This window comes from Suricata suricatta, chromosome 9 (genome assembly GCF_006229205.1).
Source record: "Suricata suricatta isolate VVHF042 chromosome 9, meerkat_22Aug2017_6uvM2_HiC, whole genome shotgun sequence".
NCBI classification, from domain to species: Eukaryota; Metazoa; Chordata; class Mammalia; order Carnivora; family Herpestidae; genus Suricata; species Suricata suricatta.
Genome location: NC_043708.1, coordinates 134,039,092 through 134,046,240, shown reverse-complemented (window position 1 = coordinate 134,046,240; position 7,149 = coordinate 134,039,092). Strand labels below are relative to the sequence as shown.

Genomic DNA, 7,149 nt, shown 5'->3' with positions numbered 1-7,149 from the left:
GTAACCTTTAACCAGGCAACGTGGAATTTCCTGGTCAGCACTAGGAAATGTGCCGATAGGCCCTTTCCACTCCCCTTAGGACAACCTTGCCTAAAACAAGGCATTCTTGGCGAATCTTTTCCTTTTCCCCTCTTCTCTCTCTGCCTTTAAAATCGTTCCTCTTCTGTAGCCTGAGGAGGCTCCTTCCCACTCGCTAGAGGGGACGCTGCCCGATGCGCAAATCATTTCATAAAGCCAATTAGATCTTCAAATAACTCGGGTTAATTTTGTTTTTTAACAGCTTCCAGGCAAGGACTGGATGTTCTTCCGGAAATGGCCTCGCTCGGGTCTCATCCATGCGATGGTTTGTCCAGATGTCCAGCTGGCCCCCGTAGAAAGGTTTTGAGCGGAGCCTTATAAAAATAGATCTCTCTAAGGCATTCCTCCCACATCCTTTGTACTCTGCAGACCAAACACCCAGGCCCAGATGGGAGCCCGTTGCACAGCCGGTGAGGACTCCTAGGACCTCTCGGGGCCCAGGAGGCCACTTTTCTTCAGGTCACTGACCCCCTGGGAAGGAGGGAAGGAGACAGGCTTTACAGGAAGAAAACAATGGTGCCTGAGGAAGCAGCTTGCTAAGGATTCCACGCAGGTAAGCCTGGACCCTGGTCCCAGATCTACATCTTCCTGTACCATCCGTGGCTCCGGTCTCAGAGAAGCAGACAGTCCCAGTGGGGAGACCTCAGCGGCCACTTCGCTCTGGACAGATCTTGGCTGGGTCCGAGGGTCGGGGCTTCAGGTATTCAGAGAAGGAGAACTTTGTCGGGGCCGAGGGAGTCGCCGGAGAAATCAGCAAGGACAGCGGTCAGCTGAGGCCCCAGCCGAAGGGAGGAACAGCTCATAAAGGAGCCTCAGAATTTGGCCAAGCCCTTTTGGTTTCAGTGAGAAAACACTCTTACGTTTTTCAACTGAAAGCATATTGATTTGCCGGCACTGGCCCCTGGCCCTTGGTCTCTGGCTTCCAAACAAACGAGGGTTGTTTGGTCCCTGGGCGGGGGCGTTTGCTCACAGATCATGATGTGTGTTCAGGGTGTCTGGTTTGGGAAAGGGGTGTGTGCCTGGAGGGTGTGAGCGTGGGGCTGGCGGGCAGCTCTGCTCACACTCACGTGATGCCTGCGTTCTGGACACCCCTTCCCTCCTCTGCACTTGCACTGAGCGGGGCAGTGCTGACGGGTAATCATCAACCCACATCATGGAGGGGGTGTAGACCTTGGAGGTCACCTGTCCTCACGGCCCTCTCCTACTCTGACCACCTAACACCTGCCCTTGCTTCAATCCCTTCGGTCTCCGGAAGCCCACTGCCCATGGGGGCCGTCCAGCCCCCCTGGGTATAAAGCTTCTACCACCGGGGAACACTTCTTCGTCTTTTGTTCTTTCAGAGAGAATTGCTGAATAATAATTAAGTCTTCCCTTTTTATTATTTTTTAATAGGCTCCATGCCTAACATGGGGCTCAATCTCACAACCCTAAGATCAAGAGTTTTGTGCTCTACCAACTGAGCCAGCCAGATGCTCCTCTCTCTCTCCTTTTTAAAAAATACTTTTATTTGAGGGGCACCTGGGGGGCTCAGTCGGTTGAGTGTCTGACTTCGGCTCAGGTCATGATCCCACGGTTCGTGGGTTCAAGCCCCATGTCGGGCTCTGTGCTGACAGCTCGGAGCCTGGAGCCTGCTTCAGATTCTGTGTCTCCCTCTCTGCCCCGCCTCACTCACTCTCTCGCTCTTTCAAAAATAAATAAATGCAAAAAAAAATTTAAAGACATTGACATCTCTGTACATATCAGCCTCAAAGTAGAGACCATGAGGAAAGTATTATTACTTTTGCTCCATTTTACAGATGAGAAAACTAAGGCTCAGAGAGATGGAAGGATGTCTTAACCCATTCTTCCTGGTATAAGAGAACATCAGAGATTGGGTAGCTTATAAACAAACGTACTTCTCACAGTTCTTGCGGCTGGGAAGTCCGAGATTAAGTTACCAGCAGATTTGGTGCCTAGCAAGGGCCTGATTTCAGGTTCATAGATGGTGATTGCCTTCTCGTTGGGAGCTCTCTGCTCTTTTATGAGAGAACCAATCCCATTCAGGAGGGTTCTACTGTCAAGAGCAAAGTACCTTCCAAAGCCCCACCTCCTACCCCCATCACGTTGGGCATTAGGTTTTTTTGTTTGAAAGCAAAGCATTTGCCCAAGATCACGCACTTGACATAAGGCAGAACCGGGATTCGGAGGCAGCGGACAAGGTTCGGCCAGGGCTGGGCCGCTCTGACTTGGCAGCCTCTCTGGGCTCCCCGCCCCTCCCCCTCTGCAGCCCTTGCTCCTGGCCAATCAGCAAGGAGGTTGTGTCTCTCTCAAGCCCCGCCCACCTCGGAAAGTTTGAGTACTTTCTATCTATAGAAACTTTGTAAAGACTTCTAGAGTCCCTGTCTACGGATCCTTTGCCCAGTATGCCCTGTCGCCAAAGTCTTACCTTACCATTATACATTTGTCACAACCGAGAAGCCAACTTTGGCACCTTATGATGAACTACCCTGCATATTTTATTTGGAGTTCACTAGCTTTTCCAATAACACCCTTCTGTTCCAGGATGGGGTCCAGAATGCCACATACACTGACCATCCTGTCCTTACATCTCCTCTGGTCTGGGACCAGACTTGCCTTGGATAGCTCTGGGGTGCATCGGTCTAGGGTTTTGTAGAAGGGCCTGCACCTTGGTTTGTCTGGTGTTTTTCTAAAGGTTAGACCAGGGTTATGGGTTCTTGGGAAAAAGACTACAGACGTAAAGTACCCTTCGTGTGAGATCATTTCGGACAACGCTACCCCTGGGACCCATCCCTGACCTGTTTGTCATGGTCACCTGGGGAAAGGAGAAGGTACTTTTTCTGAAACTCTTTCCTACTGAATAAAATTACGCCTTTTTTGTTTTTTTAATATTTTAATGTTTGTTATTTTTGAAGGAGAGAGATAGTGCGAGCTGGGGAGGGGCAGACACACACACACACACACACACACACACACACACACACACACACACACAGAATCCAAAGCAGATCCCGGGCTCAGAGCTGTCAGCATAGAGCCCTACGTGGAGACTTGAACTCATGAACTGTGAGATCATGACCTGAGCTGAAGTCGGACACTCAACCAACTGAGCACCCCAGGCGCCCCAAATTACTTCTCTTTTCATCCTTCCTATGCTTTACTCTTAGGAAACAAGTCACTGAGCACAGCCTATGCTCAAAGTAAGGAGAGCGAAGTAAGCTCTACTCTCTTCTGTGAGAAAGATTCATTTTCATTCATTCAATTCTTTATACTACTATGGACTCATGGATATTTGCTTTATACTTTGGTTATGATCTAATACCTCATTATTTGGTTTCTTACCTTTTTCCCATTGTGATTGTGAACTATTTTTTATTATTATCTTCTAATGTTTATTTTTATTTGGAGAGAGAGAGCACGTATGCACCCAAGTGGGGGAGAGAAGCAGAGAGATGGGGACAGAATTTGCTGTCAGCACAGAGCCCAATGACAGTCTTGAAATCCCGAACTGTGAGATCGTGACCCGCGTTGAAGTCAGATGCTTCAGCAACTGAGCCGCCCAGGAGCCAGGAACCCCATTGGGAACTTTTAGCTTACTTAGCTTTTTTATCTTCTTCACATGCCCTCATCCTTTTAATTAAAAAAATTTTAATGTTTATTTATTTTTGAGAGATGGAGACAGGACATAAGAGGGAGGGAGGGGGGGAGAGAGAGAGAGAGAGAGAGAGAGAGAGAGAGAGAGACAGACAGGGAGACACAGAATCCAAAGCAGGCTCCAGGCTCTGAGCTGCCAAGCACAGAACCCGATGCAGGGCTCAAACTCACGAACTGTGAGATCATGACCTGAGCAGAAGTCGGACACTCAGTTGGACTGAGCCAATCCAGCTCAGCGCCCCATCTTTTTATTTTTTGAAGAACTTCTGGATGCTTCAGGTTCATCTTGTGTTTTCTCTGCTCTAGCTGTAGAATTGGCTATTTCTCCAAAAACCCCAATATTTTTCATTAGAAACATGTAATGCAGACCAAGTTCTGAGCACCGGGCTGTGGCTCCAGTCAGTAGGCAGAGCTAGGAAAAATGCATATGAATTCTAACCTGTGTGTGTACACCTATGCATGTGTCATGTATCTATAATTATCTCTGTACCTTTCATCTGTCTCTAAATTGAGTTAAACATGACTCCACACTGGGGGCGCCCGGCTGGCTCAGTTGTGGAGCAGGTGACTCTTGATCTCAGGGTCATGAGCTCGAGCCCCACATTGGGCATGGACCCTACTTAAAAAGATTTTTTTAAACATGAATCTGTATTGATGTCTCTGACAAACCCCGTATGATGTGCTTTCCCCTCCTTGCTCCCCTACAACTTCCTTCTCCTGCAGTGAGAACCCCGAGTCCTCCCATCCCCCACCCATTTCCTCGTCTAACCCTGCGCCCCAGGCACGGCAGGGTCAGAATTGTCAGCCCACGTCTCTGGGAGGAACAACTTCACCGTCTCTAGTCTTCGGGGGTTGTGCACAACTCTTTTTGTCTTTAGCCTCATGCTTCTTGGTTAAAACACCGTCTTTCCTAAGTTACTTAGGTCAGTTCCTCTCCGGTATGCACCCTTCCCCTCCCCACCCCGTTACAGCCCCCCAACTACTTACAGTGAAGTCAGGTCACACATTCACAATGCATTTATATTTTGAAGTCTCCCAACCTTCTCGATGATTTTGTTTTCTAAGTGTGCACATGTGAAAACTCCATCTTTGTGTGTGAAGTTCTACGGATTTGGCATCCACCGGGCATCCTGTATCTACCAGCCCAGGATCATACAGGATAATCCCACCGCCTGAAATGCCCCCCTGGCTCCCCTTGCATTTCAGATTTATTCCTGTCCTTGTGGGAATCCATAGCTCAGTCCTTTTCTCCCATAATCGTGTCCCATTGTATGGGCGTTTCCCACTTGGTCCGTTGCCACTGAAAGGCAACTTGGTTGCTTCTAGGTTTTTGATGACTTATGAACAGATCTGCGGTAAACATTTCCCCCCCTCAAATAGGTTTTTGTGTTCACATAGGTTTTAATGGACTTAGGTAGATAGTCTAGGAGCGTGATCCCTTCCGGGTCATACGGTGACTGTGTGGTTGGTCTCACAAGGGACCGCCATCCGGCTTCCCCAGTGGCTGCCCCGCGGCGCATTCTCCCCAGGGAGGATCAAGTCCTCTCGCGGAGCTCCATTGCCCTCAGCATTTGCTGTGGTCAAGTTCTTTGGATTTCAGCCCTTGCAATGGGTATGCGGGGACACTGCGTTGCTGTTTGCATTTTTATTTATTTCCTTAATGGGAAATTATGTTGAGCACCTTTTTGTACGTTTATTTGCCGCCCATGTCTTGTTCTTTTCAGCCATATGTCTTTGTTTACATCTTTCACCATTTTAAATTTTTTTTTAATTTTTAAAAAATGTTTTATTTTTGATAGATAGAGCATGAGAGGGGGAAGGGCGGAGAGAGAAGGAGACACAACCTAAAGCAGGCTCCAGGCTCTGAGCTGTCAGCACAGAGCCCTATGCGGGGCTCAAACCCATGAACGTGAAATCCGACCTGAGCCGAAGCCGGAGGCTTAACCGACTGAGCCACCCAGGTGCCCCTAAATTTAATTTTAGATAGAGAAAGCACAAGTAGGGGAGAGGGGCAGAGAGAGAGAGAGAGAGAGAGAGAGAGAGAGGGAGAGAGAGAGAGAGAGAGAGAGAGAGAGAGAGAATCTTAAGCAGGCTCTGTACTCAAGGTAGATCTTTTACCCATTTTAAAAATTGGGTTTTGGGTGTTCTTTCATTAAAAAAAAGTTTTTTTGATCTTTTATTTTTGAGAGAGAGACAGAGTGTGAGCAAGGGAGGGACAGAGGGGCAGAGAGAGAAGGAGACACAGAATCCGAAGCAGGCTCCAGGCTCTGAGCTGTCAGCACAGAGCCCGATGCGGGGCTCAAACTCATAAAAGCGAGTTCATGACATGAGTCAAAGTCGGATGCTTAATTGACTGAACCACCTAGATGCTACACTTATTTAAAATTTTTTAAAATGTTTTTTTTTTTTTTGAGAGAGAGAGAGAGACAGCATGAGCAGGGGAGGGTCAGAGAGAGAGGGTGACACAGAATCCAAAGACAGGCTCCAGGCTCTGAGCTGTCAGCACAGAGCCCAATGCGGGGCTCGAACCCACAAACTGAGATCATGACCTGAGCCAAAGTCAGACGCTCAACTGACTGAGCCACCCAGGCGCCCCTATTTTCTTTAATGGAAGGGTTCTTTTTTAAAATTTCTTTTTAAGTTTATTTATTTATTTTGGGAGAGAGAGAAAGTGGACACCCGAGTCAGGGAAAGGGCAGGGAGAGAGGAGAGAGAGAATTCCAAGCAGGCTTGGCATGCTGTTAGTGCAAAGCCTAATGTGGGTCTCGAACTCAGGAATGTGGAGATCATGACCTGGACCGAAATCAAGAGTCAGAGCTTAACCGACTGAGCCACCCATGAACCTCATGTTTTATTTTTGTGTTTTAAGATTTCTTTACTTATTCTGGATACATGTTCTTTATTAGATAATGATTTGCAAATATTTCCTACTAGTCTCTTAATTCTTAGTGGGGTCTTTCACAGAGCAAACAGTTTACTTTTGATAAAGCCCATTTTTTTATATAGATTCTTCTTTCACGGACCCTGCTTTTGGTATTGTATGTAAAACTCATCACCGAACCAAGGATCATGCAGATTTTCTTCTCTTTTCTTCCAGAGCCTCATGGTTTTATGTGTTTTACTGTTAGATCTGTGATCCATTTTGAATTAAATTTTGTACAAGGTGTCAAGTTTAATTTTGATTTGATTTTTGGGCACACAGACATCTGGTCGTCCCTGCACTACCTGTTGTGAAAATTCTCTCTGCACTGAATTGATGGCCCCTTTGTTAAAACCCAGTGGATTGTGTTGGTGTTAGTCAATTTCTGAGCTCTCTGTTCTGTTCCTTTCTCAGATCCTTTAAAGAAACCAACTTTATTTATTTTGAGAAGGAGCATGAGCGGGAGAGGGAGGGAGAGGGAGGGAGAGGGAGGGGGAGGG

The 7,149-nt window shown here is 47.4% G+C and overlaps 1 protein-coding gene across 2 annotated transcripts in view; it reads left to right on the top strand.

Moving 5' to 3' along the window:
• The first annotated feature begins 477 nt into the window (after positions 1 to 477).
• The window catches only part of MFGE8 (milk fat globule-EGF factor 8 protein), a 25,050-nt gene continuing 18,378 nt past the window's right edge, over positions 478 to 7,149 (top strand). The window contains exon 1 of one of the 2 annotated variants that reach the window (XM_029952156.1): positions 478 to 631. The gene's annotated coding sequence lies outside the window, so the exon portion shown is untranslated. The remainder of the gene's footprint in view (positions 632 to 7,149) is intronic. The other variant, XM_029952157.1, reaches the window with a different exon arrangement.